This window comes from Apodemus sylvaticus, chromosome 16 (genome assembly GCF_947179515.1).
Source record: "Apodemus sylvaticus chromosome 16, mApoSyl1.1, whole genome shotgun sequence".
Taxonomy (NCBI): domain Eukaryota; kingdom Metazoa; phylum Chordata; class Mammalia; order Rodentia; family Muridae; genus Apodemus; species Apodemus sylvaticus.
In genome coordinates this window covers 20,199,336-20,208,079 of record NC_067487.1, presented here as the reverse complement: position 1 = coordinate 20,208,079, position 8,744 = coordinate 20,199,336, and positions in this window count along the sequence as shown.

Here is an 8,744-nt window from a genome sequence, read left to right as displayed (position 1 = left end):
TTAGGGAAATGACACCCTTCACAATAGTCACAAACAGTATAATGTACCTTGGGGTGACTCTTACCAAACATGTGAAAGATCTGTATGACAAGAACTTCAAGACTCTGAAGAAGGAAATAGATGAAGACCTCAGAAACTAGAAAAACCTCCCATGCTCATGGATCGGCAGGATTAATATACTTAAAATGGCCATTTTGCCAAAAGCAATATACAGATTCAATGCAATACCCATCCAAATCCCAACTCAATTCTTCATAGAATTAGAAAGAGCAATTCTCAAATTCATCTGGAATAACAAAAAACCCAGGATAGCTAAAACTATTCTCAACAACAAAAGAAATTCTGGGGGAATCAGTATCCCCGACTTCAAGCAATACTACCGAGCAATAGTGTTAAAAACTGAATGGTTTTGGTACAATGACAGGCAGGTGGATCAATGGAACAGAATTGAAGATCCAGAAATGAACCCACATACCTATGGCCACTTGATCCTCGACAAAGGGGCTGAAAACATCCAATGGAATAAAGATAGCCTTTTCAACAAGTGATGCTGGTTCAACTGGAAGTCAGCATGCAGAAGAATGCGAATTGATCCATCCTTGTCTCCTTGTACTAAGCTCAACTCCAAATGGATCAAGGACCTCCACAAAAAGCCAGACACTCTGAAGCTAATAGAAAAGAAACTGGGGAAGACCCTTGAGGACATTGGTACAGGGGGGAAAGTTCCTGAACAGAACACCAATAGCTTATGCTCTAAGATCAAGAATTGACAAATGGGACCTCATAAAATTATAAAGTTTCTGTAAAGCAAAGGACACCATCAAAAGGACAAATCAGCAACCAACAAATTGGGAAAAGATCTTCACCAACCCTACATCAGATAGAGGGCTAATATCCAATATATACAAAGAACTCAAGAAGTTAGACTCCAGAAAAACAAACAACCCTATTAAAAAATGGGGTACAGAGTTAAACAAAGAATTCTCGCCTGAAGAACTTCAGATGGCAGAGAAACATCTTAAAAAATGCTCAACTTCACTAGTCATCAGGGAAATGCAAATCAAAACAACCCTGAGGTATCCATTATTCTTACATTGGTTAATAATTTTTATACAACAGGATGAAAGTGAAATCTGTCTGGAGTAGAGAATAAGATATTTCTGCATATTATTTAGAACAGAAATTACAAAACTAGTTTAGAAGAAAGTAGCTCAATGAGTGAATATTGGAAAGTTTCAAATAAATCTTTACTTTCTTCTTTAAATCAAATGTTCATGAAGCAGGTTGTTCTGAGACATGTTTAAATACTAAGTTACACAATGAGCAAATACTTGTGTTGCCATTATTCTGTTGAATACTTTCTGAACACTGGGAACACAGTGCCTAAGAATACAAACTGTGCCTTGATGCACATGGTGCTGCCAGTCTATTAATCTCTGGGACCTCTCATTTGTGCCCTGAAACATCTCACACAGAATTGAAGACACTGTTTTCAGAAATATAACTACCTTTCCCCCTTGCTTTGAAGATGTGGAACTCAGCAATTCTTTCTACCTTCCTATTTTGTCTCAGCCTTTCTGGGTGAAGGAATTTTTTTTCTTACATTCTTCAAATTGGCATGGGACACCTTGATAGACAGATGTACTTAGAATCTGGTGCCAGTTTACATAGACAAAGTGCGCTGTGGCACGCCTCCCTTTATAGGAAAATCCGTATTGAAGACAGAGAAGAATTATTCTAAGGAAGTAACTTGCCCACTCTTGCCTGTGAGCGTGCATTGTTGTAAATTTAGAACATATCATATATTTGAGAGTCTAACTTTAGAAATGAAATGAAACCTTCGAGGTGTAATCCCTATTTAATGTTGCTGGGGAAAGCCAAATGCATTTTTTCCTAGATAGCAACAGCAGTTTCTCATAAGGATCTCAGAAGCCAGTGCTTATGGATTTCAGTCACCTGTATGAAGAGCCTTCTTTTTCAGGCCAGGTGACAAAATGAAAGTGTAAATGTCTACTCCAATGCTTCAAAAAGAAGAACCTGTGTGTTAACTCAGTGGGGTGCGCTTCTCTCCTACACTTCATTTCTTTCATTCAAAAGAAGCACCATCCAGAAGAAGCGACTGCTGAGAGAAAGCAGGCCCTCCTGAAAGCCAATTGTGGGCTGAGTCTTATTTACTTACTTTATAAATCCGCATTGAGCTTGTCTTTCTGAGCGCGGGTACAGAATACAAATACCAAAGCTAAATTTACCACATGCTTTCCTGCAAGGGACACATTCCAAGCATCCTGGAAGAAATTATCTCTCTGGCTTATGAACAACAACACAAACCATTCTTCCTAGACACACATTCTGCTTGGCTTACAGTTATAATCCACAATTTTAAAATATGTATCCAACCGAAAGAAAAGGTGTTTTAGAATTCAGGATTTGAGAATGGAGAGCTTGGGTTGTTTGGCTGCCAGCCTTCAATATAAGAATACTTCATGACTAAAGAGGTTTTTGTTTGTTTGCTTGTTTGTTTGTTTTAATGGGATTGAACTATCAAAAGAATTACATAAAATTAAATCCATTGATAATAAGTTAGAAGTAGTTCTTAGTGGTTCTTAGATGTATCTCCAATGGGTATTCCCTGACACATATTAATCATTAAATATATAATGAAAACATGATTCTGTAAAAATTCCCAGGAACAATAAAGCCAATTGATTCTTTTGTTGATGGCTTTTTATAAGAACCGAAAAAAAAAATGGTGTCGCTGAGGGAAGGCATCATTACTTACCGCTGCTGACAGGACCTCAGCCTCTGCAGCCTGCCATTAGGGATTCTTCCTTGTATCATGAGTATCAGTCAAGCTTGTATCAAGTCATCTCCACCTGGCATAGATGAAGTAATGGACCTGATTTCCTGTAGGGTGATTAAGAACATATTAAACCACAAGAATATACACACTTTTTTTTCCAAAAGTGGTTTGACTAATTTGGAAATATGCAGGCTATTTAGCCATTCGTATCTCTTGCCATTTCTGAGAAAAGTAGAGGTCAGAGTGAACATAACAGAGAGAGATGACTGAGAAGCAGAGTTATGAGGAAAGGAAGCCATGTGTGAGCAGAAGGAGTGGTAGAAAAGCGAGAGAAGCGACCATCATGTTGAAGTGGGGAGGAGCCAAACCTACAGATCTATAACCCTCAAGGCAGAAACTTACTCAGAGAAGAAGGAAATTTGCTCAGATCTCAGGAACCAACATATTGCTGTCGCCTTCCTTGTCATCCCACTGATGTTCATAGTTTTAGTGTAAATTAAAAAAAAAGGTTATGGAAAAAATAGCATGCAGTGCTATTTCTCTTCCTTGCCATTGTCAATTAAACACCAAATCCTTATACTTCACAAACATTGCAGTTCAACAATGAGCAAGCCTTACTTTTCTTATTGATTATGTAAAAAAGTTAAATAAAATTAGGTTTTATGTCTTCCAGTGCTTCTCTTTGTCAACACACACATGTTTTTCTGAATTAAGCTATATTTCAATATTTAAGCTACTACAAATTTATTGATGTTTAAGTATTCATTCAAAGTACTCAATTTAGCCATTTACATAAAATTAAAGTAAGTGAGAAAACATACGTAAGTCGTAGTATTCTCAATCTTAATAGCATAGTGGCTACAGCTATGTGTTTGAAATTTCAGGGCATCCTAGAATTGGAAGATACCACAACTGATTTTCAGCCTTGCTGTTTTGGTACCTATGTCCTTGTAGTTAAAACTGAAATAAGCATCCAGGCTGTTTAACTTTACCCTATCTGAAACAATTAGAGCTGTACCTCATAAAAGCTGGCAGGCTTTAAGAACACAACTAATGTGTATTAAAGGTAGCAGAGTCAAATCTCCTTTAACCAAAAGATTCTTTGATTCAACTTATTTAAAGACAAACTTTTCACTAATATGCTTAATCCATTTTGAATTGGAGGAAGGCAATTTTATACCTACAAATAGCAGGTCACAAGCTATTTTAAAATGATTCATTTCTTTAATTGGTAATTTTTTATGAGTTCATCTGCACCACAGGATGTGCAAGATGAATCAGAGGCCAGAAACGTGGCTTAGAGCTTCTGAAATTGCAGTTAAAAGAGATTGTGAGCTACCATGTCAGTGCTGGGAACTGAGGCAGGTCCTCTATGAGACCAGGAAGTACTCTTATCCCTGAGCCATCTCTCCGGTCCAGATCTGCAACTCACTGGACAAGTGAACTTTTCTTATGATTTAGTAGAGCATCATTTGTAGATGAGAGTTTAGCTTACACTTCTGTCTTAATTCCCCTTCAATCATATTTTAATCATTGCGCTGACTCCTTACATTTCCCATTGTGTTGTCAACCTTGGTAGGCATAATTAAGTGCTTTTTGTTTGTTTGTTGAAGCTCTCTTTGTTTTCCACTTGTAATTTGAGCATGTAAGCATTTTTCACATGCTGTATGGATTGTCTGGATACTGGTTTTCAGAGACCTTGCAAAGTTTACTTTTCTTCGTCAAGTTTGATTCTCTCCTTAGCTAGTGTGTCATGTTTGCATGGCAGAGGTACAATTTCAACCCATGGCAATAAGTTTATGACTGTGGGAATATCACAGCTCTGATTAATAGTGCATTTAGGAATATATGTGTTTATAGATATACATTTACATATATGTATAAGTGTAAACAACTATTGATGAATAAAGAGAACATGACTTTGAAATAGAGTAAGAAGGATATATGGAAAGGTTTGAAAGAATTAAAGGATGGGAGGGTTTGATATAATTTTGTTAATCTAAAAAACTTAAAATAAAAAAGTGTATATTTATGCTAACATGGTCTATATTGTGCTATTATTCTTTTTCTTACATTAAATAATACATTAATTACTGTAGAACAGTATATTTTAGCATGTGTTGTATATGAACCATTTATTTATGTGCATTATTTTTCCTATTATTAAAGATCTTATACTCCTTATTGAATTATTGAAGCTCTATGGCAAGTTTAAATATTCATTATCTCTCTGATTCTTGGAGTTTCAGACTCTCCATCTGCAACTTTCTGTCTGTTGTATTTGTGAATGCCTTTTAAAATCATCTATTATTTCATTTTGTTTTATTAATAAACTAAATAATGTTCCACATTTGCTTCTCATCCCCTGTCACCCAGCCTGTATATGTCAATGAATCCTTATTAGCTCACATTGCTGAGAATCATGCAGTGAATTCTTTGAGAAACACTTTAAATATCTCATACCTTGGAAGGATAAAAACTAGTTGTATTAAATTTAAAAAAAAAAAAAACATTGCTTTGAAAAAAAGGTGGATTTGTAGAAGACATGTAAAAACTAAGTCACTAAAAATGTTCTATTGACATCTATATTATCTGTATTATATTTAAAAGGATCTGGTAATGGTAAAAATATAAAAACCTATAATAGAACAATGTTCCATATAAATAAAGCCTCTCTCTGCAAAGGAATTAGTAAGCCTTTTCTGACAGGTTAGTTTTGTTTAGTTTGTACAGGTAAGACCAAAAGTATGGTAAATTTTATGAATGGATATATTTATTATAGAATAATTACCATGTAATATCTCTAGTGTGAGGACTCATTTATTATAAACCCTATGTTATCATTTGGCAAAGTTATTCTGTTAGGCCTAAATTGTGAATGGCAATATTGATCTTCTTTGTACTGAAATCTTTACAGATTACATTTGTACACAATCTAAAACTCAAGGGAGGCTTATGCAACTCAACCTGGGTATGCCTACAAGGGGCAGTGTTGATTTCAATATTATAGCAAACATTTTTCCCAAGCAGGCTTTTTTAATACAGCTTTATTCTTCTGGCTACTTTTATAATACTGTCTTAGTTATTATTTTACTGCTGTGAACAGACACCATGACCAAGGCTATTCTTATTAAGGACAATATTTAATTGGGGCTAGCTTACAGGTTCAGAGATCCAGTTCATTATCATCAAGGTAGGAAGCATGACAGTAATTAGACAGTCATGGCACTGGAGATGGTGGTGAGATTTCTACATCTTGTTCTGAAGGGAACCAGAAGTCTTTACTCAGGCAGCCAGGAGGAGAGTCTTAAAGACCATGCCCAAAATAACTTCCTCCAACAAGGACACACCTACCCCAACCAGGCCATACCTCCTAATAAGGAGACTTCCTAAGCCGAGAATATTCAAATAACCTGGCATTAGGAAAGAAGCACTAATCAATAAGATTGGCTCTTTCTTTGCAAGGAATGGAGTAAAAATACTCTACAGCTACAAACAAATGAGGTCATATACAGTCATTCCTTGCTGCGGAGTTTTATCAGTCTTAGCTTATTTACTTAAAGAAAAATCAAGGAAAACATTTAATAGAGTTAAATTAGAGTTAAATAATGAAAGAGAAAACAATGAAATTGGAGCAAATGGAGTCATCCAGCTGTAAATCCAAAGCACCCACCTTTCAGAAATGTTTCTTAACATTGAATCACTTGATATTTTGCAAGGGACCCCCAAGAAACAGCTCACCAAATACTCTTCATTAATTTCAGATAATTATGGCACTTCATTGTGTTTAATGATTGTTTAAGTTTAGCCAGCTAATGTGATGCTGCCGTCTGTTAGAAGAGAATCCAAGATTTACTAGAATACTTAGGAAGCAGTTTATATCCAATTAGAACTATATGTAGAAACAGGACTTCTCACATCTGTAAGGAGGGCAGTAAATATTTATTTCTGAGTGATACTTGCTAATACTCACCTTCCTAATTGCTCTTCTGTCTTGAGCAGCAGTCTCTGCATCAGGTGGATGGCACTGCACTTTTCAGACTTTAACAATAGATTAGCTGAAGGCAAATGCTTGCCCAGTTGAGTGCTACCATTCTCTTGTCAATTCATTTGAATTTTGATTAGAAGGTTTGCAAACCTCGTTTTGTTGTGGTTGTTGTCACAGGATCTAATATCTGTATGAGCTTCACTTCTTTACATTTGAGTCGGCCCATATCACATGGATCTGACCCCTGGATTTTATGTGAATAAAATGTAATGACCATCTTAGAGCTAAATAGAGTTGGAATCCTCAGCATTTAAAGAGGAAGGTTATGGTAGATCTCAGGGATTGTTACACTTATGCAAATTACTTCTGATCTCTGTGATGGGACCATAATAGACAGGAAGAGCCATGACAGGACATCAATGATAGGTGCAGAAAAGAGCAAGAATATTAAATAGATGCTCTATAACAGTAGTCATCAGCCTTACAAATGCTGTGCCTTTAACACAGTTCCCCCCATTTTGGTGACCACTAACCATAAAATTATTTCATTGCTACTTTATAATAGTACTCTTTCTACTCCTCTGAATCAGAATATAAACATACAATATTCATGATATCTGATATTTGATCACCTTACCCATAAGTTTTGAGTGACTCCTTTTAACAACAGTAGTACCCAGTCTTTATGGCAGTTAACTCACTTGAGTTTCAGAAAAAAGAAACAAAAACTGATGTCTTCCTTTAAAATGTCAGTTGTATTTTTATTACATTAATGTTAATTAAGTATATGCTTGGTAGTGCACTGTCAAAGCACAGTTCCATATTGATGAAATGCGGAGAAATATCTATTGTAAGTGGAACGTGTGGTTTTGATAGATAATATGAAGTTTTCACTACAGAGATCCCCAGGTGTCTGTTCAGCACTTATACGATAGTGCCATAGTTATAATATTCTTTAAGTAATAGAAAGCAGAAATATTTATACTTTAATATATAATATAATATAATATAATATAATATAATATAATATAATATAATATAATATAATATAATATAATATAATATAATATATATTATAGAAATAATGGAGATCAAAGGTGGAGCAGTGTGAAAAGAGCAACCACATTTGCAGAACACATAGTTGGTTTCATGCGCTGTTCTGCCTCTTCGCTTTTCAAAAGGATCTACTGCAAAACAAAATTCTCCAAAATGTACTCCTCTATTAAGCAGATATCATACTTCTTTATATATATATATGATTGCAACATTACAGAATTTTAATGATAAAGAACATTATGATGATTGGCAGAGTGTAAAGGCTAAACCTAATTGATGAGTATTATATGTTATCATTGGATAGCACCTGCTAAAATACCTCACCAAATCCATTAACCTATAAAATGAAGACTAGTTTACTCATGTTGAAGGACATGTGAGTGTAAGAACTTAACCACCCCAACATATTGACAGTTGTCATGTTATTAATAGGGATAATCTTGAAAAGTTTAATAATGTTATGACATATGTGACATGAAACACAAGACTTAATCAACAGAGTCTTGTATCATTCAGAGCTTTCCCTTCCACCTATCAGCCTTCCCTCTATATGGTAATCTTTTTTTTTAACTTTTTATTAGATATATTCTTTATTTACATTTCAAATGCTGTCCCCTTTCCTGGTTTCCCTTCTGAAAATCCCATAAACCATCTCCCCTTCCTCCTGTTCGCCCTCCCACCCACTCCCACAACCCTATCCTTGTATTCTCTTACACTCCAGAATCGAGCCTCCACAGGACCAATGGTTTCTGCTCCCTTTGATGTACAACAAAGCCACCCTCTGTTGCCTATGTGTCTGGAGCCATGGGTAACTCCGTGTGTACTCTTTGATTGATGATTTAGTCCCTGGGAACTTCGGAGGTACATGTTGTTCCTCCTATGGCGCTGCAAACCCCTCAG